Here is a 26,919-nt window from a genome sequence, read left to right as displayed (position 1 = left end):
AAAAAAAATAATTTTCATATCCGAAGAACTAAAAGTGCACATGGCAGCTTCACAAGCCTAACCCTGCTACATATCTGTCCGTAATATGCTTCAGCAAAGATGATTAGGTACATACTGTACCTCCAGTCTCAACATAATGGGGGGGGGTTGCTAAAGAAAACTCTGCAAGGAGGGACACATGGCTGTCTAAGAGGGATAGAGTTAAGAATCAGGGACTGTACCTTTTAAATAGGGACAGTTGAGAGGTCTTGCTAACATAATGACCGTGGCTAGCCTTGTATACGCCAGTAATCCTGATTGGCTCTTCCAAATAACACAACAGGTGGGATGAGTTTGTCTACTGAAAAACAATAGCAGCAAACAAGGTGGTAATACAGTCAAACAAGTGTCATACTATAATCTTCTAATTAAAAGGTGTTTACTGTCCCTTTAAGAATGCAAATGACACATTAAGGAAACAGGTGAGGGTGGCAGTTGGTGACAAGGACATGTGCTGTGTATAAATCATAATGCTGCTACTGTAACTAAATGGTTAAAATACGAGACTGCTGCTGAGTCTGACTATGAGCTGCTGCCAGAATTAGATATGAAAGTGAAAGTACAGCACATAACTAGGGAGCAGCAAATACATCAGTCAGACAACTAGCTGAGGAGGAGAGAGAAACAGCTCTGAGAGGGCAATAAAACAGCAAAGAACACAGGTAAATACTGCTGAGACAGACAGCAGACAGACTAGAGTGACATCAGGTGAAACTGAGACAGACAGGACTTAGACTAGGGTGACCTCTGGTGACACTGAGACAGACAGCAGACAGGACTCAGACTAGAGTGACATCAGGTAACACTGAGACAGACAGCAGACATGACTGAGACTAGAGTGACATCAGGTGACACTGAGACAGACAGCAGACAGGACTCAGACTAGAGTGTGCATAAGTATTGGTTGCATGCAGGTAGGCAGGTTTAGTAAGGTTAGCAGCCAGGCTAGTAGGTTAATATAATAATCAGTAATATTACTACTGGGGGTGGGGGGGGGGCATCATTGCATTCTCGGACCTAGGCAGCACAATTTCTTGGGCCAGCCCTTTAAATAAACAGCTGTTAAATAATACTAAATAAACAGCTGTCAGGGTATAAACTGCACTGAAGTCATAAAGTTTATACATCTAGTGCATATTTACTTTTACTCATTGCTCTACGCTGTGTATTATTAAGCAATGTAGAATGACAGTTTTTTTGCTGGTAGTTTTAATGATTGCGACACTCAATGTTTATTTACAAATGTGTAGGGCATCGCCCATGAGATAACTACGTATATTATTGTTTTTTTACTATAGCCTCTAGTGGCCTCTAGTGGTGGCTTGCAAGTACTACAACTTGTTGACAAAGAAAGTCGCTTACGTGGTCAGACTGCTTCTTAAAGGGACATTATACACTCATTTTTTCTTTGCATAAATGTTTTGTAGATGATCTATTTATATAGCCCATAAAGTGTTATTTTTTATAAAAATGTATAGTGTCCCTTTAATGGAGAAAACTACTCAGCGCTAGGTTAGTATAATGCACAATTTAAAAGCACACAAAAAAATTCATAAGAATAATTCATATAAACAAACTGACAGTTTGCGCTTAATTTTTTTGTATGTATAGTGTCCCTTTAACCCTTTCACTGCTTGTTTATAGTGATCAGCTCTCATTGGATTTAAGCATAAAGTTCAGTGCTTGTGAGCACATAAACAAACAAAACACACACACACACATACACACATACACACATACACACAAATGTATAAATAACTGTGCTTTTTTATTTAAATTAGTAATACAAAGAAGATATATTTGTCATTTGCACTTTAGAAATAAATACTGTCAATGCTAATTAGGACACATTTACATAAATAATTATATAGCATAATTTATAAACTAAAGCTAATTGGGACTGATTGTAATAACTTATTTGTACACACTCTTACATATAAACACACTCAAGATGCTTTTCAAGGGATTTAACCCTGAACTGCAAAATAGTGCACATTTTACAAACACAAATACATTGTTAAATGATTATATTTATTTTATATGAAGATACTGCTCTCTTATATAGCAAAAAAATTGGGTTTTCTGTCCTTTTAACAGACTTATTTTGCCTAAATCAGAGAGCATTAAATCCTCATACAGACACTAGCAATGAACTTTTACTTATTTTGTGTTATGCAGTTAGATAATAATAACCTGTAATACGCTGTTATTCCAATTTCAGTATCACCAATTTACTAAGATATACACATTTCACTTTACAGTATCAGTATCCATGTGGTGAACGGACACTTACAGCACAGAAATGACAGTTCTCACTAAACCATGTACAGAAATGACATTACTTACTAAATAATGTACAAGAATTACATTACTTACTAAACAATGTACAGAAATGACATTACTTAGTAACAATGTACAGAAATGACATTACTTACTAACAATGTACAGACATGACATTACTTACTAAACCATGTACAGACATGACATTACTTACTAAACAATGTACAGAAATGACATTACTTAGTAACAATGTACAGAAATGACATTACTTACTAAACAATGTACAGAAATGACATTACTTAGTAACAATGTACAGAAATGACATTACTTACTAAACAATGTACAGAAATGACATTACTTAGTAACAATGTACAGAAATGACATTACTTACTAAACCATGTACAGAAATGACATTACTTAGTAACAATGTACAGAAATGACATTACTTACTAAACCATGTACAGAAATGATATTACTTAGTAACAATGTACAGAAATGACATTACTTACTAAACCATGTACAGAAATGACATTACTTACTAAATAATGTACAAGAATTACATTACTTACTAAACAATGTACAGAAATGACATTACTTAGTAACAATGTACAGAAATGACATTACTTACTAAACAATGTACAGAAATGACATTCTTACTAAACAATGTACAGAAATGAGATTACTTAATAAATAATGTACCTGTACAAGAATTACATGACCTTTAAAGTCGTCAAGTTACGGCCCCTCCAGTAAACACCATACTACCACCAACCATACATACATACAATAAGACACAGGAGACATTAGCTTGGTACAAATTGGCCGCAGAACTTTTATTAAATAACCAGAAAACTTTAATTTATTAATAAATTACCACATTTTAAACATGAACATCAACCCAATGTTCTTAAACAACTTATCCTTAAACACCATTTTAAACCATACCGGACAATACCCAGCGGTGCTAGTTCCTATTTATTTAGCAACATGGCCGTTACTCTATCTGGACTCAACTATATCCCTGTTGAGTCCGTTACCAACCTCACTTCCACTTTATTAGAGGACCCCTTGCCAATATAAGAACCCAATTGCACACTCACCCCATGGGGAGGCAACTTGTTCAAAACCCTGAATTCACTTGGCCATATTCCTTTCCTTGCTGCCTGAGAACTAGCACCCCCGCCTAGCTGCGACAACTTCTGCAAAATAATAAAGACCATTAACAAAGGGGTGGGCAGAAGGGAGCTGTTGTCACCTCAGTGTTTATTCACAAGTGACTTCCTGTCTCTTCTCGCTCAGCCCCTTAAGTAAGGCTCACCTTGAGCCCACCCCTTCCCTTCTATACCCACCAACCGCAAAGGGCCTCTTCCTCCCAAGGTCAAAGCCCCCCTACAGTTAACTGCGTACCTTCCGAGGGCTTCTTGAGCTTTAAAGTTGTCAAGTTACGGCCCCTCGAGTAAACACCATACTACCACCAACCATACATACATACAATAAGACACAGGAGACATTAGCTTGGTACAAATTGGCGCAGCACTTTTATTAAATAACCAGAAAACTTTAATTTATTAATAAATTACCACATTTTAAACATGAACATCAACCCAATGTTCTTAAACAACTTATCCTTAAACACCATTTTAAACCATACCGGACAATACCCAGCGGTGCTAGTTCCTATTTATTTAGCAACATGGCCGTTACTCTATCTGGACTCAACTATATCCCTGTTGAGTCCGTTACCAACCTCACTTCCACTTTATTAGAGGACCCCTTGCCCCTATAAGAACCCAATTGCACACTCACCCCATGGAGAGGCAACTTGTTCAAAACCCCCAATTCACTTAGCCATATTCCTTTCCTTGCTGCCTGAGAACTAACACCCCCGCGACCTACTGGCCTGATGAAATCAGCCCAGTCCCGTCAACCCCAACAGTCCTCTCAACGCTTCCTTCATGTCCAGTAAAAACAGCTGCTGGCCAAACTGGTTAAGGTGCACCCCATACCTCAAGTAAAACTCCCCAGAACCCACCTCCTTGAAATCTGAGTGGTAAGCCACAGCACCCCCAAGTCTCCTAACAAAAGAACCAATCAACTTATTGATTTTTATCAGACTCCTCTCCAACCTGTCATAGTCCCAAGCCGCCCTCCACACCAACCTTGGCACAATCTGAGACCAAACAATTTTCAAGGTCGGGTGAAGATCAAGAATCCTCCCCAAATCCTTCTTGATTCTCCAAACCAGCTCCCTAAATGCACAATCAACACCCTTGGGGGAGGAAATTGCCTACAATAATCCACAAACATTGGCAACAAACTCTCCCACCGCAAACCCCTGACACCTAACCATTTTACCTCCCACTGATCAATCGGGCACCCCAACTGCAGGCCGTCCACTCTTTTCCTGGCCTCAGATCTGGCCCAATAAATAAACGAGTGTCCCATCACCCAAAATGCTCTGTACACCTGGGAAGAAAACAAAAGAAAAGGACTCCATTAACCAACTGCTACACACCCAATACCCTCAACTCAGGACACACATACGACCTATATTGTGTGGATCCCCACCTCCCAAGATGTTTGACCACATCCTCCCGTAAACCCAGCATGGAAGCCTCAGTTGCTGCCCCTATCCGGAAGGAATGTGACCCAAACTCAGACGGTGACAGCCCTAAAAGGCCCACCGCCCCTTTCAACACTGCCCTAAACTGATATTGTGACAGAAAGGACCCATCATCATGAACCAACACCGGCCCAGCCTGCGCCGGCCGCATGGCCACATACTGTGACAGAACACCACAGGGACAAACTACATTGCCGCTGGGGAATAAAACTACACTCTTGCTCTTCCCATACGGGTGAGTCTTACTTTGTCTCAGGAACATATCCACCCTGCCCTCACCCCATAACACATTCTCCACCCTCAAACCCCCAGACGCATCCCTTGCTCGGACTAACTAATTCAGAGATACGGAAGGCCCCCGAAAAAAGCCAGGACGAAGGCCGTGCAAAATAAACATATCTGGAATGGGGAATTACAAATGCTGGGCAGTATATCCCAAATACTCACTAACACTGCAAAAGTAATGGGCCTCCTACCATCAATCCTTCTACACTTTTTCTTCAGACCTTTGAGAACCTGCCGAACCCAAAAAACTTTGGTAACATCCCCAAGGCCCAACAACTTAAACCTGAAAGCTAAGGCAGACAGTTTCCTATCCATATTAGCCGATGACAAGCCCCATCTGCCCCAATGCCACAACCACTCCAAAAGGGGGCCAGTAACCTCATCCACCCCCTCCCAAACTCCAGCCTGCCACAACCAATTCTCCCACTCCCACCATAGGCAGACCAAGTACCTGGGGCCAAATAATTCTTCACCAATCCAGCCAATCCTCCTCCCCAAGCCTCCATAGGTGCTCTGGACAACCTCTCCCCAATGCATCCGCCTGAGGGGCCAACTCCCAAAAACGATTCAACTGAAATCAAGATAAAGCGTCTGCAATCAGATTACACTTACCAGGAAAATGCCCTAACCAACACATTCATGCGCAGACACTTTAAAACCAACAATCGCAGCAAACGCAAAACAGGGGGCAAAGAAGACGACAGGGTGTTAACTGCCGCCACCACACCCATGTTATCCGTATGAAAAAAGATGGACTTGTTCCCCAACTCCCCCTCCCATGCGAACAACGCCACAACAATGGGGAACAACTCCAGGAACACCAAATTAAGAAGCAAATCCATCGTGCCCCAGGCATGTGGCCAAGGGGCCGCACACCAGTGATCTTGAAAATAGGCCCCGAAACCGTGCCCCCCAGCGGCATCCGTCACCAGATCCAAATCAATGTTAGACACACGGGACTCCAGGAACAAAGTTGCCACGTTAAATTCCTGCAGGAACCTCAACCAAATCACCAAATCGTCCTTTAACCCCCTCGTCACCCTCAGGAAATGAGGCTTACAAACACCAACCGTAGCCAACAACATTCTCCTGGAGAACACCATACATATGGGAATGATTCTGCAAGCAAAATTCAACATTCCCAGGAGGGACTGAATGTCCCGCAATGTCACCTTGGACAAGCCAAGGAACCGTTGAATAATGCCCACCAAATCAGCAATCTTCTCACGCGGCAACCTACACTCCATCCTGCCCGAATCAATAGTGATGCCCAAAAAATTGAGGACCGTTACAGGACCCTCAGACTTTTCCATGGCAATGGGTACCCCAAACTCGCTGGCCACCGAATAAAAACAGTCCCTCAGCGCACCACAAACCCCCGAACTAGCCGGACCCACAAATAGGAAGTCATCCAAGTAGTGCACTACCGATGACCATCCCGACTGAACCTTCACCACCCACTCCAGGAACAAGCTAAAAGACTCGAACAAGGAGCAGGAGATCGAACACCCTATTGGGAGGCAAAGATCCACGTAGTAGGCACCATTAAAACAACAACCCAGCAGATAATGAGAAGTAGGATGAACGGGCAATAACCAAAACACCGCTTCAATATCGACCTTCGCCAACAACGCCAAAGGACCAGCCTCCCTTACGAGTTTGACGGCAAGGTCAAATGAGGTATAAGACACCGAAGCCAGCTCTTCCGGAATGCCATCATTCACGGAACACCCTTTTGGGAAGGACAGGTGATGTATCAACCTGAACTTCCCTGGGTCCTTCTTAGGGACCACCCCCAAAGGTGAAATGCACAACCGATCAATTGGTGGAGCTCCGAAAGGGCCTGCCATTCGCCCCAACGATACATCCTTTTCAAATTTTTCATGCACAACTTCAGGCCAGTCCGTAGCTGATTTTAAGTTACCCCTGAAGTGAACACCCCCCCCCCCGTAGACGGTATTTTAAAACTGTATACAAACCCCTTCCACAACAGCAATGCCTTTTCCTCACCCCCCCACCTCTTAGTGTACAGGGCGAGCCAAGGCTCCATCCCTCTTACCATCACCGGAGTTGCTCCCTTTGTCAGGCAACTCCGAATTTCTTCCTGTTCTTCCCTTACGGAAACACTTTGAGGATGGATGGGAACCCCCGCACCCGGAACACTCGTGTTGAAATTTGCATGATGAGCCCCATTTACACACCTTCTCATTGAAGGAGAAACAAAAACCTTTTTTGCCAGGTGCCGACAGCCCTCCCTGAGGGGAACTGCCGGCTCCCCCGTGAAAAGGCTGAGATGATCAGAGCAGAGTCATAATCTTAAGCCATAAACCCATGTCCCAATCATCCCACCTCATTTCAGGCTTGACCGACAGGCGTTGACGAAACTGTTCTTCGTACGCCCACCATGCCCCCATAAGTGTGCTGTGCGGCAGCAACCTCATCCAAGTAACAGAAGAACGCTGCCCTTTGGTCAGGAAACTTGCCTGCCATGACACTGGCATAGATGACGAACGCCTTGGAACCAATTTGTAAAGGTCCTTGGCAGCTTCCTATAGCGCTTCTTCCTCTCCTCCTCCTCCTTCTTAGAAGCATCTTTCTTGGAATCCTCAGGGATTTCGAAAGACTGATCCAGCGGCAGGAGGGAAAACAACTCAATGAATTCCCTCTTGCAAATCTTCTCCCGCAATTCCGCCGTGAGATGCATGCCCAAGGGGCCGATGGAGCAAAGACAGGACCGGGACAAAGCGGTGTCCACAATCTTGAGCTCCAGACCCCCCGCACCCTTATCAGTAACCTTGACAGTTGCAGGGGGTAACACCGAAACGGACTGAACCGGAGTAGAGACTCCAGCCGCAAGACCCGTCCCCACCAAAGCTGACCCGCCCGCAATATTACTCAATGCAGAGGCTGCCGGCGGGTCCACAAATTGGCGACAGCCCCCATCCGCTGCCCCCCAGGCCCCTCTAGTCTGGCTAACAGATCCCTCAACCCCACCACCACAGAGCCTGTAACAGAATCAACACATACATTCACACCTGAATTCACCCCAACACCCCGACCTACCACAGCAGCCCCTCCCATACCTGCTCTTGCTTCTTCAGTCCTCTGGGGCCGACCCAGGTGGGACGTCGCCGTATCCATCTTCTGGCTCTGGAACTCGGATACTCCAACGTCCATAGCAGCCATCTGATGCTCTCCTCCTGTAGCCTGCAAAACAGACACCTGTGACAAGCCCCCCGCTGGCCCCCACATCCTGGCCCCCTTCTGGGCCATGGACAGGCCCGCAGCACTGGCCGTAAATCCCCCTCTACCCCTCTTAGGAGCAATAGCCCCCACCTGACCAACGTCCCCACATCTTCTACCCTGCCTGCCCCTACTGGGCAAAACACCTCCCCCTGGCCTGGCTGGCCATCTCACAACAGTAGTAGGCCCCCTATGTACAGAACAACCCCCCCTCCCCACATTTTCCCTCTGGCCCAGGCCAAAGACCCTGGCCGTACTCACCGGTGTCCTTCTGACCTCCACCTCAGCACGTTCCTCCAATGGAACGCCTTCCCCCAAATCCAGCTGAATGGTCTCTGTCCATGACTCCTGCAGGCCATAAACATCCCCACTCAGGCTGTCCTCTCTCCCAGCAGGCAGGCCGGAAGAAATCCCTGGCCATGACCCCATGATACCCTCATCTGAAAAAGAAATATTTTTAGTTCCAGCAACAGCCACCCTGGCATTAACCATGCCATCTAAACCCTCCCTGGCTAAAGAGCTGACACTATGTGACGCAACTGGGGTAATGGACCGACACAGAAGACCCCCACTTGGAGGAGTGGGAGGGACCATGTCCTCCTCTGATGAATCCAGGCAAAGTGTAAGGTCCTCAAAGTCATCTCAATCCCCAGCAACACTCTGGGCCACAGAGCTACCACTCCTTATAACGGACTCCCCTACCACATACACACCCTGATTCACTTCTGTCCCATCCCTTAGACTCCTGCTGCCCCCCTCCCTCACACTAACTTGTGCCTCAACATGCGTTCCCCCCCCCCCCCGGAGCCGTTATCCCCGGCCGCCGGAGCCCCAAGCTCCACTTGTGGACCCACCCGCCCCCCCTGAAACCCTCCCCTGCCCCCTGAGCCATACCCCTTAAAACCTCAGGCCCCCTTGGGCCATGATGTACATCTGCTCCCGACTTGCCAGGCCTCCCAGGGTCGTGTGACCCCACCTTACCCATCACCAGCGTGTCACTTTCCCTTTAGGGGCAGGGCTCCAGGTCCGGTGCGATGACATCATCCATCACCACAACACATGGCTGCCGTCGCACTGCCGATGCCTGCTGCTCCTCTGACCTGAGTGCTGCTGACCTCTTCGCCACCTTCCTGGCACCCGGACTGGGACTGCTCCTCCTGCGGCTACCGGAACTCCTCCCCACCTCCGGACTGAGTCAAGCTGGAGGCTTGGAGCGGCAGACCGGCCGGGACCTTGTTACCATCCCTTCTGCACTGGCGACGTCATCAGGAGCCAGCAGGGACCATAGCCTGTCTTCTAACCAGGTAGGTCCCTTAGATTCGGCCGCATCCCTCAGCTGGGACAACAAGGCATCAAGCTGAGCCATAACAGACTGAGCGGGAAAAGGCACGAAGTAACAAGTGCAAGAGCTGTTGTCACCTCAGTGTTTATTCACAAGTGACTTCCTGCCTCTTCCCGCTCAGCCCCTTAAGTAAGGCTCACCTTGAGCCCACCCCTTCCCTTCTATACCTGCCTCTTCCCTTCACAGTTAACTGCGTACCTTCCAGGGGCTTCTTTACTTACTAAACAATGTACAAGAATGACATTACTTATTAAACAATATACAGAAATGACATTACTTACTAACAATGTACAAGAATGACATTTTCCACTAAACAATGTACACAAATTAAATTTCTTCCTAAACAATGTACAAATACATTGGCATTAATTTCACAGTCTCTTTTGAGATCATGTTCAGTTGCTTTATAACCTCAGCATAACGTGGCATTACCTGATCTATTTATATCAGTTGCCTAAACTAACTATAATAAACATAAACTAATAAAGTGAATATAGCAGCCATAACTCTCACTTAACAATTCGTATACTTATTAAACATTAATAGATATTCTCTAACCCTGTCTTATCTTTTCTAACCATTTTACTAACCTGTAAAGAAATGAAATAGAGTCAGACACCATTATCTGTGCATGTTCTGATGATAACTTTATTTCCTTTGACTTGTAGAACAGTAGATTCTCTTTCACTATAAATGTGCACCGCCCCCCATGTGTGCAGCACTTAAAAACAATTTCCAGACCTTTATTTATTTATTTATTTATTTATTTATAAAATATTTTACCAGGAAGGATACATTGAGATTTCTCTCGTTTTCAAGTATGTCCTGGGATCACAAAACATTGCATTGATACAATAGGGTACAATAAAATACAAAAACAATAATAAAAATACACATTATATGCAAACATTTAACATAGAGCAGGTATGAAATATTTAATCATCCATGACAGGCACATTCTGTTTTGAGATATGTATAGAGGGATCTCTTAAAGGATTTTAGGCTTGGGGAAGTTTTTAAAGTGTGAGGGAGGTCATTCCATAATTGTGGCGCTCTGTAGGAAAAGGAGAATCGAGCTGCTTTTTTTTTGTATTGAGGCAAGCTAAATAATGTGCTGTTATTGGATCGGAGGTTATAGGAGGTGGGAATAGCAGGGGAGAGCATTCTGCTCAGGTAGGGTGGGAGCTTCCCAGAAAGGCTCTTAAAGACAAGGCAGGAAAGATGGAGGGTGCGTCTGGATTCCAGCGACAGCCAGTTTAGTTCTTTTAGCATGTCACAATGGTGGGTCCTGTAGTTACATTGTAGCACAAAGCGGCAGAGCGAGTTATACAACGTATTTAGTTTATTAAGGTGAGTTTGCGGAGCAGGTGCATATACTATGTCCCCATAATCCAAGATAGGCATCAGCATTTGCTGTACAATCTTTTCCTTTACTGTAGGGCTGAGGCAAGATTTGTTTCTGTACAGGGCACCTAGTTTTGGATAAAGTTTAGAGGCAATTTTTTCTATGTGGAGTCCAAAAGATAGATTGGGGTCTAACAACATACCTAAGTATTTAAAAGAGTGGACTGCGGTCAGCGTGCAATTGGATTTTGTTTTGATGCGAAGATGGGAATTTTGTAATTTATGTATTTTAGGTCCCGTTCCAAAGATCATTGTGACCGTTTTGTCAGTGTTTAGGAAGAGTTTGTTTTTCGAGATCCACTTTTCTACCTCTGTGAACTGGTCTTGGAGCACTGTTTCAAGCTGCAGCAGATCAGATTTGTTTGCATAGATTACCGTGTCGTCTGCGTACATGTGTACAGTTGAGGATTTGCAGACATTAGGCAAATCATTTATAAATAATGTGAATAGTAGGGGGCCGAGAATGGAACCTTGGGGAACACCACATGTGACTGGGAGAGGGAGGGAGTCACTGTTAGAGACAGAGACATATTGTGATCGATCCGATACATATGATTTAAACCAGGTTAACGGGTGATCAGCAATACCAGAGTTTTTTAGTTTGAGAAGTAGTAGGTCATGGTCCACTGTGTCAAAAGCCTTTGCAAAATCAAGGAAAATAGCTCCAGTTAGGTCTCCTTGTTCCATGGCAGTTTGGATGTCGTTGCAAACTTTTAGGAGGGCAGTTGTAGTGGAGTGATTCGGTCTGAAACCTGATTGATCAGGGGTCAGATAGTTAGAAAGTTGGTAATACTCGCATAATTGCGTATGGACGCATTTTTCTAGGATTTTTGACAATACAGGGAGCAGTGATATAGGACGATAGTTAGAAACCAAGGTTAACTCCCCACTTTTATGAATAGGCACTACTCTTGCAGTTTTCCAGAGTTTGGGTATGTATCCAGACACCAAGGATTCGTTAATTAGGGTTGCAACAGGCTTAGCAATTGCCGGCGCACTGAGCTTCAACAGCATTGCTGGGATTTGATCAGGTCCTGACTGGTTTTTCATTTTTAGATTATCGAGGTGTTTCTTAATGACATTGAAGGGTACAGGTCTAAAATTGAACTTTTCTATATTGGGTCTTTGCTGTTTTAGTGGGGCCTGATCCACATTTGTAGCTTCAGGATGCGTGCCATTTATTAGTTTGTCAATCAGGGTGGTGGAGCATCCTACAAAATAATTGTTAAAGGCATTTGCTACTTCTAAGGGGAGTTGCAGGTTTTGGTTATCCACATTGACAGTGGAGGGTTGGGAGTGGATTGGTGGATTTTGTAAGTTATTTATGAGTTTCCAAAACTTTCTAGGGTTACATATATTATTGTTCAGATTTTCACAGAAATATTGCGCCTTAGCCAATTTTGTTTGTTTAGTACATATATTTCGCTATTTTCTATATACACAGTGATCATTCATAGAGCCAGTATGCTTGAACTTTGACCACAATGAATCCCGAAATTGGTACATTTGAATGAGGTCAGCTGTGATCCAATTCAAGTGTGCTCCTTTTACTCTCACCTTACGCAGCGGTGCATGTAAATTCCAAACTTGTAGGAGTTCAGACTGAAAGAATTCAACTGCAGAGTCTAGATCTGGGATTAGGTTTAATCTGTGCCAGGGGAGGTTCTTGATGTCATTTAGAAATGATTGAAGATTAAATTTTTTGAAGGACCTGGTGATTGTAACCTTGGGAGAGGATTTAGTTGCCTTTATTTTGCGCACGCAGTACACTAAGCAGTGGTCACTGAAATTGTTAGGGAGAGCACCTGCCTCCTGGATTCGGTCGGGAGAAGTGGAGAGAATCCAGTCGAGCAGGGTATGATTATGGCTTTTGATGTTTATGCGAGTTGGGGAGGAGATTAATTGCGTTAGCTGCAAAGATTTAAACAGCGATAGACAACTGTTATTTTTTGGATTCAGCCAATCGATGTTAAAATCTCCAAAAACCAAAATTTCACTTTTTGGGTTTTGAGTTATGGATTCACTAAGGAGCTGTGCTATGTCTGAAATGGAATGCACAGGGGAGCTTGGTGGCCGGTAGATTCCTGCAACAATGATTGATTTACTGCACGGGATCTCAATTTTGCCAGAAAGGAAATCAAAGGTGGCAGGAGAGCTAGATTTTTGTAAGGGGGTGAACTTTGTGGAATTGTCAACATAAATTACAATGCTGCCTCCTCTCTTTGCTCTATCATTTCTATGGCATGAATATCCATGTATTGCAATGGCAGAGTCAGGTATTTTTGCGGTTAGCCACGATTCAGAGATCACAATGATTTTGGGTTTGTATTGTAAACACCAAGGCCTAGATTTAGAGTTCGGCGGTAGCCGTCAAAACCAGCGTTAGAGGCTCCTAACGCTGGTTTTGGCCGCCCGCTGGTATTTGGAGTCAGTGATTAAAGGGTCTAACGCTCACTTTACAGCCGCGACTTTTCCATACCGCAGATCCCCCTACGCCATTTGCGTAGCCTATCTTTTCAATGGGATCTTTCTAACGCTGGTATTTAGAGTCGTTTCTGCAGTGAGCGTTAGAGCTCTAACGACAAGATTCCAGCCGTCTGAAAATAGCAGGAGTTAAGAGCTTTCTGGCTAACGCCGGTTTATAAAGCTCTTAACTACTGTACCCTAAAGTACACTAACACCCATAAACTACCTATGTACCCCTAAACCGAGGTCCCCCCACATCGCCGCCACTCGATTAAAAATTTTAACCCCTAATCTTCCGACCGCCACCTACGTTATACTTATGTACCCCTAATCTGCTGCCCCTAACCCCGCCGACCCCTATATTACATTTATTAACCCCTAATCTGCCCCCCACAACATCGCCGCCAGCTACTTAAAATAATTAACCCCTAATCTTCCGACCGCAAAGCGCCGCCACCTACGTTATCCCTATGTACCCCTAATCTGCTACCCCTAACACCGCCGACCCCTATATTATATTTATTATCCCCTAATCTGCCCCCCTCAACGTCGCCGACACCTGCCTACACTTATTAACCCCTAATCTGCCGAGCGGACCGCACCGCTACTATAATAAAGTTATTAACCCCTAACCCGCCTCACTAACCCTATCATAAATAGTATTAACCCCTAATCTGCCCTCCCTAACATCGCCGACACCTACCTTCAATTATTAACCCCTAATCTTCCGATCGGAGCTCACCGCTATTCTAATAAATGTATTAACCCCTAAAGCTAAGTCTAACCCTAACACTAACACCCCCCTAACTTAAATATAATTTTAATCTAACGAAATAAATTAACTCTTATTAAATAAATTAATCCTATTTAAAGCTAAATACTTACCTGTAAAATAAATCCTAATATAGCTACAATATAAATTATAATTATATTATAGCTATTTTAGGATTAATATTTATTTTACAGGCAACTTGGTATTTATTTTAACTAGGTACAATAGCTATTAAATAGTTAAGAACTATTTAATAGTTACCTAGTTAAAATAATAACAAATTTACCTGTAAAATAAATCCTAACCTAAGATATAATTAAACCTAACACTACCCTATCAATAAAATAATTAAATAAACTACCTACAATTACCTACAATTAACCTAACACTACACTATCAATAAATTAAATAAACACAATTGCTACAAATAAATACAATTAAATAAACTAGCTAAAGTACAAAAAATAAAAAAGAACTAAGTTACAGAAAATAAAAAAATATTTACAAACATAAGAAAAATATTACAACAATTTTAAACTAATTACACCTACTCTAAGCCCCCTAATAAAATAACAAAGACCCCCAAAATAATAAATTCCCTACCCTATTCTAAATTAAAAAAGTTACAAGCTCTTTTACCTTACCAGCCCTGAACAGGGCCCTTTGCGGGGCATGCCCCAAGAAGTTCAGCTCTTTTGCCTGTAAAAGAAAACATACAATACCCCCCCCCCCAACATTACAACCCACCACCCACATACCCCTAATCTAACCCAAACCACCCTTAAATAAACCTAACACTAAGCCCCTGAAGATCTTCCTACCTTGTCTTCACCATACCAGGTTCACCGATCCGTCCTGGCTCCGATATCTTCATCCAACCCAAGCGGGGGCTAGACATCCACTGAAGAAGTCCAGAAGAGGGTCCAAAGTCTTCCTCCTATCCGGCAAGAAGAGGACATCCGGACCGGCAAACATCTTCTCCAAGCGGCATCTTCTATCTTCTTCCATCCGGTGCGGAGCGGGTCCATCTTGAAGCAGGCGACGCGGATCCATCCTCTTCTTCCGATGTCTCCCGACGAATGACGGTTCCTTTAAGGGACGTCATCCAAGATGGCGTCCCTCGAATTCCGATTGGCTGATAGGATTCTATCAGCCAATCGGAATTAAGGTAGGAATTTTCTGATTGGCTGATGGAATCAGCCAATCAGAATCTAGTTCAATCCGATTGGCCGATCCAATCAGCCAATCAGATTGAGCTCGCATTCTATTGGCTGATCGGAACAGCCAATAGAATGCGAGCTCAATCTGATTGGCTGATTGGATCAGCCAATCGGATTGAACTTGATTCTGATTGGCTGATTCCATCAGCCAATCAGAAAATTCCTACCTTAATTCCGATTGGCTGATAGAATCCTATCAGCCAATCGGAATTCGAGGGACGCCATCTTGGATGACGTCCCTTAAAGGAACCGTCATTCGTCGGGAGACATCGGAAGAAGAGGATGGATCCGCGTCGCCTGCTTCAAGATGGACCCGCTCCGCACCGGATGGAAGAAGATAGAAGATGCCGCTTGGAGAAGATGTTTGCCGGTCCGGATGTCCTCTTCTTGCCGGATAGGAGGAAGACTTTGGACCCTCTTCTGGACTTCTTCAGTGGATGTCTAGCCCCCGCTTGGGTTGGATGAAGATATCGGAGCCAGGACGGATCGGTGAACCTGGTATGGTGAAGACAAGGTAGGAAGATCTTCAGGGGCTTAGTGTTAGGTTTATTTAAGGGTGGTTTGGGTTAGATTAGGGGTATGTGGGTGGTGGGTTGTAATGTTGGGGGGGGGTATTGTATGTTTTCTTTTACAGGCAAAAGAGCTGAACTTCTTGGGGCATGCCCCGCAAAGGGCCCTGTTCAGGGCTGGTAAGGTAAAAGAGCTTGTAACTTTTTTAATTTAGAATAGGGTAGGGAATTTATTATTTTGGGGGTCTTTGTTATTTTATTAGGGGGCTTAGAGTAGGTGTAATTAGTTTAAAATTGTTGTAATATTTTTCTTATGTTTGTAAATATTTTTTTATTTTCTGTAACTTAGTTCTTTTTTATTTTTTGTACTTTAGCTAGTTTATTTAATTGTATTTATTTGTAGCAATTGTGTTTATTTAATTTATTGATAGTGTAGTGTTAGGTTAATTGTAGGTAATTGTAGGTAGTTTATTTAATTATTTTATTGATAGGGTAGTGTTAGGTTTAATTATATCTTAGGTTAGGATTTATTTTACAGGTAAATTTGTTATTATTTTAACTAGGTAACTATTAAATAGTTCTTAACTATTTAATAGCTATTGTACCTAGTTAAAATAAATACCAAGTTGCCTGTAAAATAAATATTAATCCTAAAATAGCTACAATGTAATTATAATTTATATTGTAGCTATATTAGGATTTATTTTACAGGTAAGTATTTAGCTTTAAATAGGATTAATTTATTTAATAAGAGTTAATTTATTTCGTTAGATTAAAATTATATTTAAGTTAGGGGGGTGTTAGTGTTAGGGTTAGACTTAGCTTTAGGGGTTAATACATTTATTAGAATAGCGGTGAGCTCCGATCGGAAGATTAGGGGTTAATAATTGAAGGTAGGTTTCGGCGATGTTAGGGAGGGCAGATTAGGGGTTAATACTATTTATGATAGGGTTAGTGAGACGGATTAGGGGTTAATAACTTTATTATAGTAGCGCTCAGGTCCGCTCGGCAGATTAGGGGTTAATAAGTGTAGGCAGGTGTCGGCGACGTTGTGGGGGGCAGATTAGGGGTTAATAAATATAACATAGGGGTCGGCGATGTTAGGGCAGCAGATTAGGGGTACATAGGGATAACGTAGGTTGCGGCGGTTTACGGAGCGGAAGATTAGGGGTTAAAACTGTAATGCAGGGGTCAGCGATAGCGGGGGCGGCAGATTAGGGGTTAATAAGTGTAAGGTTAGGGGTGTTTAGACTCGGGGTACATGTTAGGGTGTTAGGTGCAGACGTAGGAAGTGTTTCCCCATAGGAAACAATGGGGCTGCGTTAGGAGCTGAACGCTGCTTTTTTGCAGGTGTTAGGTTTTTTTTCAGCTCAAACAGCCCCATTGTTTCCTATGGGAGAATCGTGCACGAGCACGTTTTTGAGGCCGGCCGCGTCCGTAAGCAACTCTGGTATCGAGAGTTGCATTTGCGGTAAAAATGCCCTACGCTCCTTTTTTGGAGCCTAACGCAGCATTTGTTTTAACTCTCGATACCAGAGTTAAATTTATGGTGCGGCCAGAAAAAAGCCCGCGGAGCGTTAACAGCCCTTTTACCGCCGAACTCTAAATCTAGGCCCAAGCTTGCAGTGCATCAATTTTTGGTAGTAAGCAGCGGATATTACAGTGCACAAAGGAGAGGCCTTTCTTAGCTGGAAGGCTAGGAATGGAATTTGTTAGGGGACCAGGGTTAGACTCTACGTCATTTGCAAGGGCAAGTAACATAAGGAATAGGAATTTGGAAATCATTTTTGATTGGCCATATAGTGAATGTGATACTTTATAATATTGTGAGGTGGGGGTAGGAGGGTTATTTTTTATAACCCTCCACCAGCACTCAGCAGATAAGTTACAGCAACAGAGCAGGCCATGATGTACAATAATTTGTTTTCCAGTTTGAGGTGTATGCTTATGGCGGTTATTATGTGAACCAAATTGGAGTGAGAAAAGGGTTATCATGAATAACAGTAAGGATATATTTGGATTCATGTTAGTGGTATGAGGTGTGTAGATAAAAAATAAAAAGGAAAAGTATATACACTATTGATGTGTGATATATAGCTATATGTAGGAAGAGAGGGTATTTATTCTATAGGGTTAAGTAGAAGGAAGGATGTACTGATCAGTGGTTGCAGCTGTCATTTAAGGAGAATGAAAGAAGTGTGGGAGACTATCTATAAAGGAAGAAATGAGCCTGGGGTGGGTGGGGTGAGGGGCAGGGTGGGAGGGAAACTATCTTGCAGGATCTACCTTTTTGCAAAGCAGGGGCACAGCTGAGATAAGTTCTGTATTTTCTTGCAAGGCTTGGGTAGATATGTTTAAAAATCAGGCTAAAGGAGAGAGATAAATTAGCGTCAGATTGGGCTGCAAACATTTAGAGGAATGCGGAGGGAATGTCTATGAACATTTGAGCTAAGGGTCATAAAAGCAAAAACACAGGGAAAGTTAAAATTACAGAGATAACACAGAGGTATTCATGTAGGGGAATAAAACCATTAAAGTACAAAAAAAGATACATGGCCTTAGCTGATTAAACTAACTTTTAACATAATGGTCAGACTAACTTTTAACATAATGGTCAGACATAATGGTCTTTCCAAAATAAATAAACTTTTTTCCTACTCTCTACAATTGCAGCACTCTTATTTAGCAGCTCTCCTATACAGTAGCACTCTGATTTAAGAGCACTCTGATATAGCAGCACTCTGATATAACAGTACTCTTATACAGCAATACTCTGATATAGCAGCACTCTGATTTAGCAGTACTCTTATACAGCAATACTCTGATATAGCAGCACTCTTATATAACAGCACTCTGATATAACAGCACTCTGATATAACAGTACTCTTATATAGCAATACTCTGATATAGTAGCACTCTTATATAACAGCACTCTGATATAACAGCACTCTGATATAACAGTACTCTTATATAGCAATACTCTGATATAGCAGCACTCTTATATAACAGCACTCTGATATAACAGCACTCTGATATAACAGTACTCTTATATAGCAATACTCTGATATAGCAGCACTCTTATATAACAGCACTCTGATATAACAGCACTCTGATATAACAGTACTCTTATACAGCAATACTCTGATATAGCAGCACTCTTATATAATAGCACGCTGATATAACAGCACTCTGATATAACAGTACTCTTATATAGCAATACTCTGATATAGCAGCACTCTTATATAACAGCACTCTGATATAACAGCACTCTGATATAACAGTACTCTTATATAGCAATACTCTGATTTAGCAGCTCTCTGATTTAGCAGCACTTGAATATAGCAACCCTCTTATATAGCAGCACTCTGATTTGGCAGAACTTTAATATAGCAGTACTCTGCTTTATCAGCCCTCAGATTTAGCAGCACTTGAATATGGAAGTTCTCTAATATAGCAGCACTCTGATATAGAAGTTCTCTAATATAGCAGCTCTCTGATATAGAAGTTCTCTAATATAGCAGCACTCTGATATAGAAGTTCTCTAATATAGCAGCACTCTGATATAGAAGCTCTCTTATATAGCAGCTCTCTGATATAGAAGTTCTCTAATATGGCAGCACTCTGATATAGAAGTTCTCTAATATAGCAGCACTCTGATATAGAAGCTCTCTTATATAGCAGCTCTCTGATATAGAAGTTCTCTAATATGGCAGCACTCTGATATAGAAGTTCTCTAATATAGAAGCACTCTGATTTGGCAGTACTCTGATTTAGCTGCACTCTGATATAGGATTCCTCTGATTTAGCATCACTATGATATATCTGTTCTCTAATATAGCAGCTCTCTGAAATAGCAACACTGGAATATAGAAGCGCTCTAATAGGGCTCTAATATGGCAGCTGTCTGATTTAGCAGCACTTATATAGACACTTTAATATAGCAGCTCTCTGATATAGCAGCACTATGATATCAAATGTATGATTTGAACATCCAATAGGATTTTAGTAGCTCTAATCCTATTGGCTGATATGAAAATATCACCCAATAGGAATGCAAGGTACCCCATTTTAAAACAGGTACCTTGAATTCAATCCTCAGTGTGCGGCGGTGATCGTACATAGAGGATCTCCACACTGGATGGCTCCGCAGTCACTGGTCTTGTTCTGCAGTCACCTCTGCTCTGCATCGCCATGGTCCTGGATGAAGCTAGAAGAGGTTCCTGTCATGAGATGCAGGACATATGCAGGACACAGCAATGATGGTACAACTCTATTTTATTACAGAGCATAGCAATACACATCCAGACAGGTTGATTGTACTAAACTAACTGCGACACAGACACCGGACCTAAGCCCCGCCCACATGCTAGTGACATCACATCCTGCTATCATCACATCTTCCCCTTTTTCAAAGGCAAAGCATACATTTGCATATATTAAATAACAAGGTACACCAACAGGGTATACAACAACATTTTGTTTTAGAACATTATAGAAACAGATAGATTAGAAAACATGAACAAATAAATTACATCCTGACTTGGACATCGGGGTAGACTACCCTAGTCCACAGTGACCATGGGATTATTCTGCCCATACTTCCGGTCACTGTTCTAGCTAAAGTCAGTCCCTGTATCGGGCCGGAAGCCTCACCACTCTTCCGCTTGATGTAACTTTGCATGAACTGTCCTCTGATACAGAAGATGGTGAACAAGAGTCTGCTGGAGGCAAAGATATATCCCCGCTATGATCTTGCTGAGGGGAAGGCACCTCTCTTAGAACAGGAGATCCCACCGGCGGTGGTACTGAGGTATCCGGTTCCAGACTCTCAGGTACAGGCTGAAGATGTCTTCGGTTACGGCGTGTAACCGTCCCTCCCTCTGTAAGGACTGTGTAAGACCTTGGTTCTGGAGAGCGGCCCACTACCGTAGCAGGCGTCTTCCATTTCTTCTCATCATCCAGTTTAATTCTGACACTTTGGCCCGCTTTCAGTTCCTGTAAAGGCCTGACAGAATGTCTCCTGTCGTAGAAGAAACGATAACCCTTTTTGGCCTCTTCATCCCTCCTAAGGACTTCGTCCCGAGGAACAGGGCCAGGCGGCTTGAAGACACCCACTGAGGGTAAAGTGGTGCGAATCTGGCGTCCTAGCATCAGCTGTGCCGGGCTAAACCCGGTGGCTTGAATGGGCGTCGCCCTGTATGACAAGAGGGCTAGGTACGGTTCAGATTGCTTTAGAATGAATTTTGTTGTTTGAACTGCCCTTTCAGCCATTCCGTTGGCCTGCGGATAATGTGGACTTGACGTGGAATGTACAAAATCATATTCCCTGCTGAAAGCACTGAACTCTGTAGAAGCGAACTGCATGCCATTATCACTCACCAGCTCCATTGGAATGCCCCAGCGGGCGAACAAGCTCTTCAGGCGAATGATAACGGCCTGACTTGTGATATCATTCAGGGGTGCTATTTCCAAATACCTGGAATAGTAGTCGATAACAACAAGAAACTTTTTCCCGTGCAGTTCGCACAAATCAGCAGCTATTTTCTGCCACGGCCCCGCAGGCAGCGGAGTAGACATTAAGGGCTCCCTTCTCTGAGTAGGCCGGCGTTCCCGGCAAAAGGCACATTTAGACACGTGATTTGCAATGTCGGAGCTGATCCCAGGCCACCACACAGCTGTAGCTGCTCTTTCTCTGCACTTTGTAATGCCTAAGTGGCCATCGTGAATCCTGTTTAACATCTCCTTCCTCATGCTGACAGGAATTACAATACGGTCTTGGAACAGCACCAACCCCTCCAGCTCCGTGAGCTGTGACCTCTCTGGCTGGTAAGCATTTAAAGACATCCAGGCTGCCCGGCTCTCGGGCCAGCCATCTCTTATGTACCTTATAACTTCTTGCAGATCTGTGTCCAAATATGTCTCTTTCTTTATCTCTTCCAGTTTCCTTGAAGAAATGGAGTTAGAGGCCAGAACTGAATCAACATACACTTTTACATCCGACTCTGTGGAGGATTCTTCAGCAGCAGCCAGCGGGAGCCTGGACAGTGTATCTGCCACAACCAGCTGCTTCCCCGGCACATGCACTGCCTGAACATTGAACCTGAGCAGTCTCATTAAAAGTCTCTGGCATCTCAAGGGTGTTTTGTCGATGTCATAAGAATTGATAAGAGGGACTAGCGGTTTGTGGTCAGTTTCCAGACTAAATTTCTCCAAACCCACTAGATAACGCTGAAAGCGCTCACAGGCCCAAACTGCAGCCAGGCACTCTTTCTCAATTTGAGCGTATTTTGACTCCGCAGCCGTCAGTGTGCGGGAACAGTAGGCGATGGGCTGTAGTTTGTTGTCATTCAGCTGCAGGAGTGCAGCCCCCAACCCATAACTGCTTGCATCGTCACTAACCACAGTCTTTTTTGAAGGGTCGTAGAACCCCAGCACTGGGGCAGACCCCAGCAGGGACTTAGCATGCAGGAACGCTTTTTCTTGTGAGGGTCCCCAGACCCAGGCAACATCTTTCTTAAGCAACTCTGTGATAGGGTGCAAAACTGTAGATAAATCCGGAAGAAACTTGCCCACGTAATTTACAAGGCCCAATATCTGTCTCAGCTCATGTACATCAGAAGGGCTTTTCATCTGTTCGATAGCCCGAATTTTCTCGGGGTCCGGCTTGATGCCATCCCCGTTGATGATATGCCCAAAGTAGCATAATTCAGTTTTCCTAAAATGACATTTTTCTTTATTCAGCTTCAGCCCAGACTCTTTGATAGCCTGCAGCACACAACTCAAACGCTGATCATGCTCCTCCACTGTAGACCCATACACTAGAATGTCGTCCATGACGACTGCTGTGCCCACGTGGCCACTCAGGAGAGAACTCATTTCCCTCTGAAAGATCTCAGGAGCGGAGGATATCCCAAAGGGAAGTCTGCAGAAACAGAACCGACCTACCGGAGTGATAAAGGTAGTCAGTTTGCGGCACTTTGGATCCAGGGGGATCTGCCAAAAGCCGCTAGAAGCGTCTAATGTGGAAAAGAACTTCGCCCCAGCCAACTTCGGGGCTATATCTTCCAATGTCGGCAGCACAAATCTCTCCCTCTTCACTGCCTCATTCAACCTTTTCAGGTCCACACAGATGCGCACCTTTCCGTTTTTCTTTGCAACTGGAACAATGGGGGCACACCAATCAGTTGCTTCAACAACCTCTTCAATAACCCCCATAGACTTCATGCGCATGAGCTCTTTCTCCACTTGAGGCATGAGCGGGAACGGAATTCTACGAGGAGTAGAAATACTATACGGGACTGCGTCACTTTTAAGTGCTATACGGACAGGTTTGCAGCTCAGTAGGCCCAACTCGCCAAACATATCTTCAGAGATCTCATTCACTCTGGCCACGAGGCCCAAGTCACAGGCTGCTTTTCTGCTCAATAAACTGTTAACACACTGACCTCGGATCACATGCACCCACATGGTGAACTTCCTTTGTTTGTACTCACAGCTGGCAAGAAATTTCCCCACACAATCAATGCGGCCACCAGGACTATGAACATTTGTAGTAACCTTTGCCAGCTGGGGCTGTCGAGGCAGTTTCATAAATTCAGCAAAAGACATTACAGTGATATCAGCTCCTGTGTCAATCTTAAAATCAACATTGGCTCCCATTACAGTAAAGGTAACTTTCCAATCTTCCTCTGAGCTTGTCCGTTCCACAACAGACCCCACAAAAGACACTTCCTGACCCTCCTGGTCACTGTCCACCTGCATCTCCTTAATGTATTCAGTTTTACACACCACTTCAAAAATGGCCTATTCTGTTACATTTTCTGCATCTTTTATCTCTGGCCGGGCATATAGCACTCTGATCATGAGCCCGGTAACACCGTGTGCATCGGCCATGTTGCCCCCATCCACTTCTAGGCCTTTCCAGTACTTTAGATCTACCGCTCACACTGTGCCTTTCACTAGTAATTTTCCTAGACTGTTGCACTTCATCCACAATACTCTCAGACCTCAGATCAGCACTTTGCTTTTTCACCAGTTCACTCTGGCGGGCCATCCTAATAGCCCCGTCTAATGTTAAATCAGGCTCTAACTGCAGCTTCAGGGAGACTTCAGCATCTGCAATTCCAATAACTATTCTGTCTCTGATTTGCTCTTCTTTAGCAACACCAAACTCACAGAATTCAGCTAATTCATACAGGCTGCGCACAAATGACTCCACAGATTCTCCCACACGCTGATTACGTTTGTGAAAACAAGCTCTCTCATGAATCACATTTCTTTTGGGCACAAAGTGGGCACTGAGTTTATCCATAACTATATCAAAGTTAACTTCTTCCCCTTCTTGGAAAGTAAAAGCATTGAACACTGGCTCTACATCTTTCCCCATAGAGTATAAAAGAGAATTAACTTGTACTTCACCACTCTCCTTGTTCAGTTTGGATGCAATCCTGAAGCGCTGAAACCGCTGACGCCATGTGGGCCAAGCTGCAGGCTGAGAAAAGTCAAAAGGCTCAGGTGGGGTAAACTTTGACATCGTTATCATCAGAAACAGAAGCGTAGTCCAGAACTTCTGACACCATGTCATGAGATGCAGGACATATGCAGGACACAGCAATGATGGTACAACTCTATTTTATTACAGAGCATAGCAATACACATCCAGACAGGTTGATTGTACTAAACTAACTGCGACACAGACACCGGACCTAAGCCCCGCCCACATGCTAGTGACATCACATCCTGCTATCATCACAGTTCCCCCACTGGAAGAAGATGTTGTAGCCTCCAAGAAGACTTCACCTCCTGGAAGAAGACTGTCTCCACCGGACTTCAGAAATGGTGAGTACCTATTTGGTAGTTAGGCTTTTTTTTATTTTTTTGGGGTGGCTTTTTTTTTTTAGATTAGGGTTCTTTTGGGCTGTAAAAGAGCTGAATGCCCTTTTAGTAGAAGAGCTTTAAAGGCAATGCTCATACAAATGCCCCTTTAGAGGCAATGGGTAGTTTAGGTTTTTTTAGTGTTAGGTTTTTTTATTTTGGGGGGTTTGGTCTGTGGGGGGGTTTTACTGTTAGGGGGGATAGTATTTTTTAAATGTAAAACAGCTGTTTAACTTAGGGCAATGCCCTACAAAAGGCCCTTTTAAGGGCTATTGGTAGTTTAGTTTAGGGGGAGTTTTTATTTTGGAGGGGCTTTTTTTATTTTCATAGGGATTAGGTTTATTTTTTTATTTTTGATAATTTGGTTTATTTTTTTATGTAATGTTAGACTTCTTTATTTTTTGTAATTTTAGATTAAATTAATCTTAGTTTTTTATTTTTAAGTAATCTTATGTTTTTTATTTTAATGGTAAGTTAGTATTTACATTTATGTAATTAGGTTAATTTAGGGGGTGTTAGGTAAGGGGGGTTAGTAATTAAATTCGTTATTTGAGTTGTGGGCTTTGGCGTTTTTTTTGGGAGGCGTGTTAGACTTTTACGGGATATTTAACTTTTTTTTTTTTTAATGTGCCGGCAGTTTCTAAACTGCCGTAAGCCACTGGAGACTCCAGAAATTTACTCACATTTCTGGACATTGCTAGTTTATTCGACTTACGGCAATTTGTGAACTGCCGGCAGTGTTCATGTGATTCCCTGATGTACAGGGTGAAATTACGACAATGCAGGTTTCAGCAGTTACGCTGAAGCTTACGCCGCATATGTAATCTCGCCCTAGGTGGCTTACTTTTAATAAAGGCTGATTGGACTAATATAATTCTTGCTGAGCTTATGATCTTCCAACCCGGATCTGGGCCAATGGGACTTTAGGCGGTGGCCTACCATGAGAACCATCACCTTCCCCCGAACTCCGAGTTCAAAGCCCAAGTACGGCTACTTCTAACTTGGAGGTACTTCACATCGTTCTTGCTGACTTTGAGCAGAACACGTGTCACAGGCTAAATAATCTCATTCTGTTGGTGCAATAGGGAAATCTTGAGGGACCATCATTAACTATTGAAGGACCGGAGACTAATACACTCACTAATACGTTGGTAAAGGGGATTACAATAAAGCAGAAACCTTAGTCTGCAGAAACCTTAAAATCTGATGATCAACACACAATGGAGAGGTACAGAGTTCAACCTACAGTGCAGAACGCGAGTAACCTGCCTACTTTAGCACACCGTCAAGGCGCCCTGAGATGGAAGACGGCGGCTTTAGATAACACTACCATACAATTTGAGAATAACAAGTCACTAATTGTCTCCTTACCTCTTTCCAACATTTAGACTCAAGAGAGAGATCGATCCTCAGTGGATTGCCGAGGTGGCGCGGCCGGCCCCCCTTGAGAGCTGCTGGGGCTCTAACTATCATCTCATACTTGACCCAATAACAGCTGTTGAAGAATAGCGGTCCACAGGGGATACAAATCTAGATAACGTGGTCCTCCCATTTATATCTTCCTACAGCTTTGTGCTCAGGCTGGAGTCTCAGGGAACAGACCTCACAAGCGCTCCGGGAACAGTAACACTTGAGAACACTCCCTGTCTAAAAACACTGCTTTCTGCACAAATGACTGCTGCATTGCTGGAACAGATGAGAGTTCACATTTTTTTGTTCAGTGTTGTGTAGGAAGAGAGGTTCTGTTCTTTCAGGCAGAAGAAAATGGTCTATACCTCTTGCTACATTTCTAATTATGTCCTTATGTATAATCCACTCATTTGCAAATAGTTGTGATAAAGGTAAACATGTCTCTCTTTGCA

This window comes from Bombina bombina, chromosome 6 (assembly GCF_027579735.1).
Source record: "Bombina bombina isolate aBomBom1 chromosome 6, aBomBom1.pri, whole genome shotgun sequence".
NCBI classification, from domain to species: domain Eukaryota; kingdom Metazoa; phylum Chordata; class Amphibia; order Anura; family Bombinatoridae; genus Bombina; species Bombina bombina.
The sequence above is the reverse complement of the archived record's forward strand: the minus strand, read 5'-3'. Positions refer to the sequence as shown.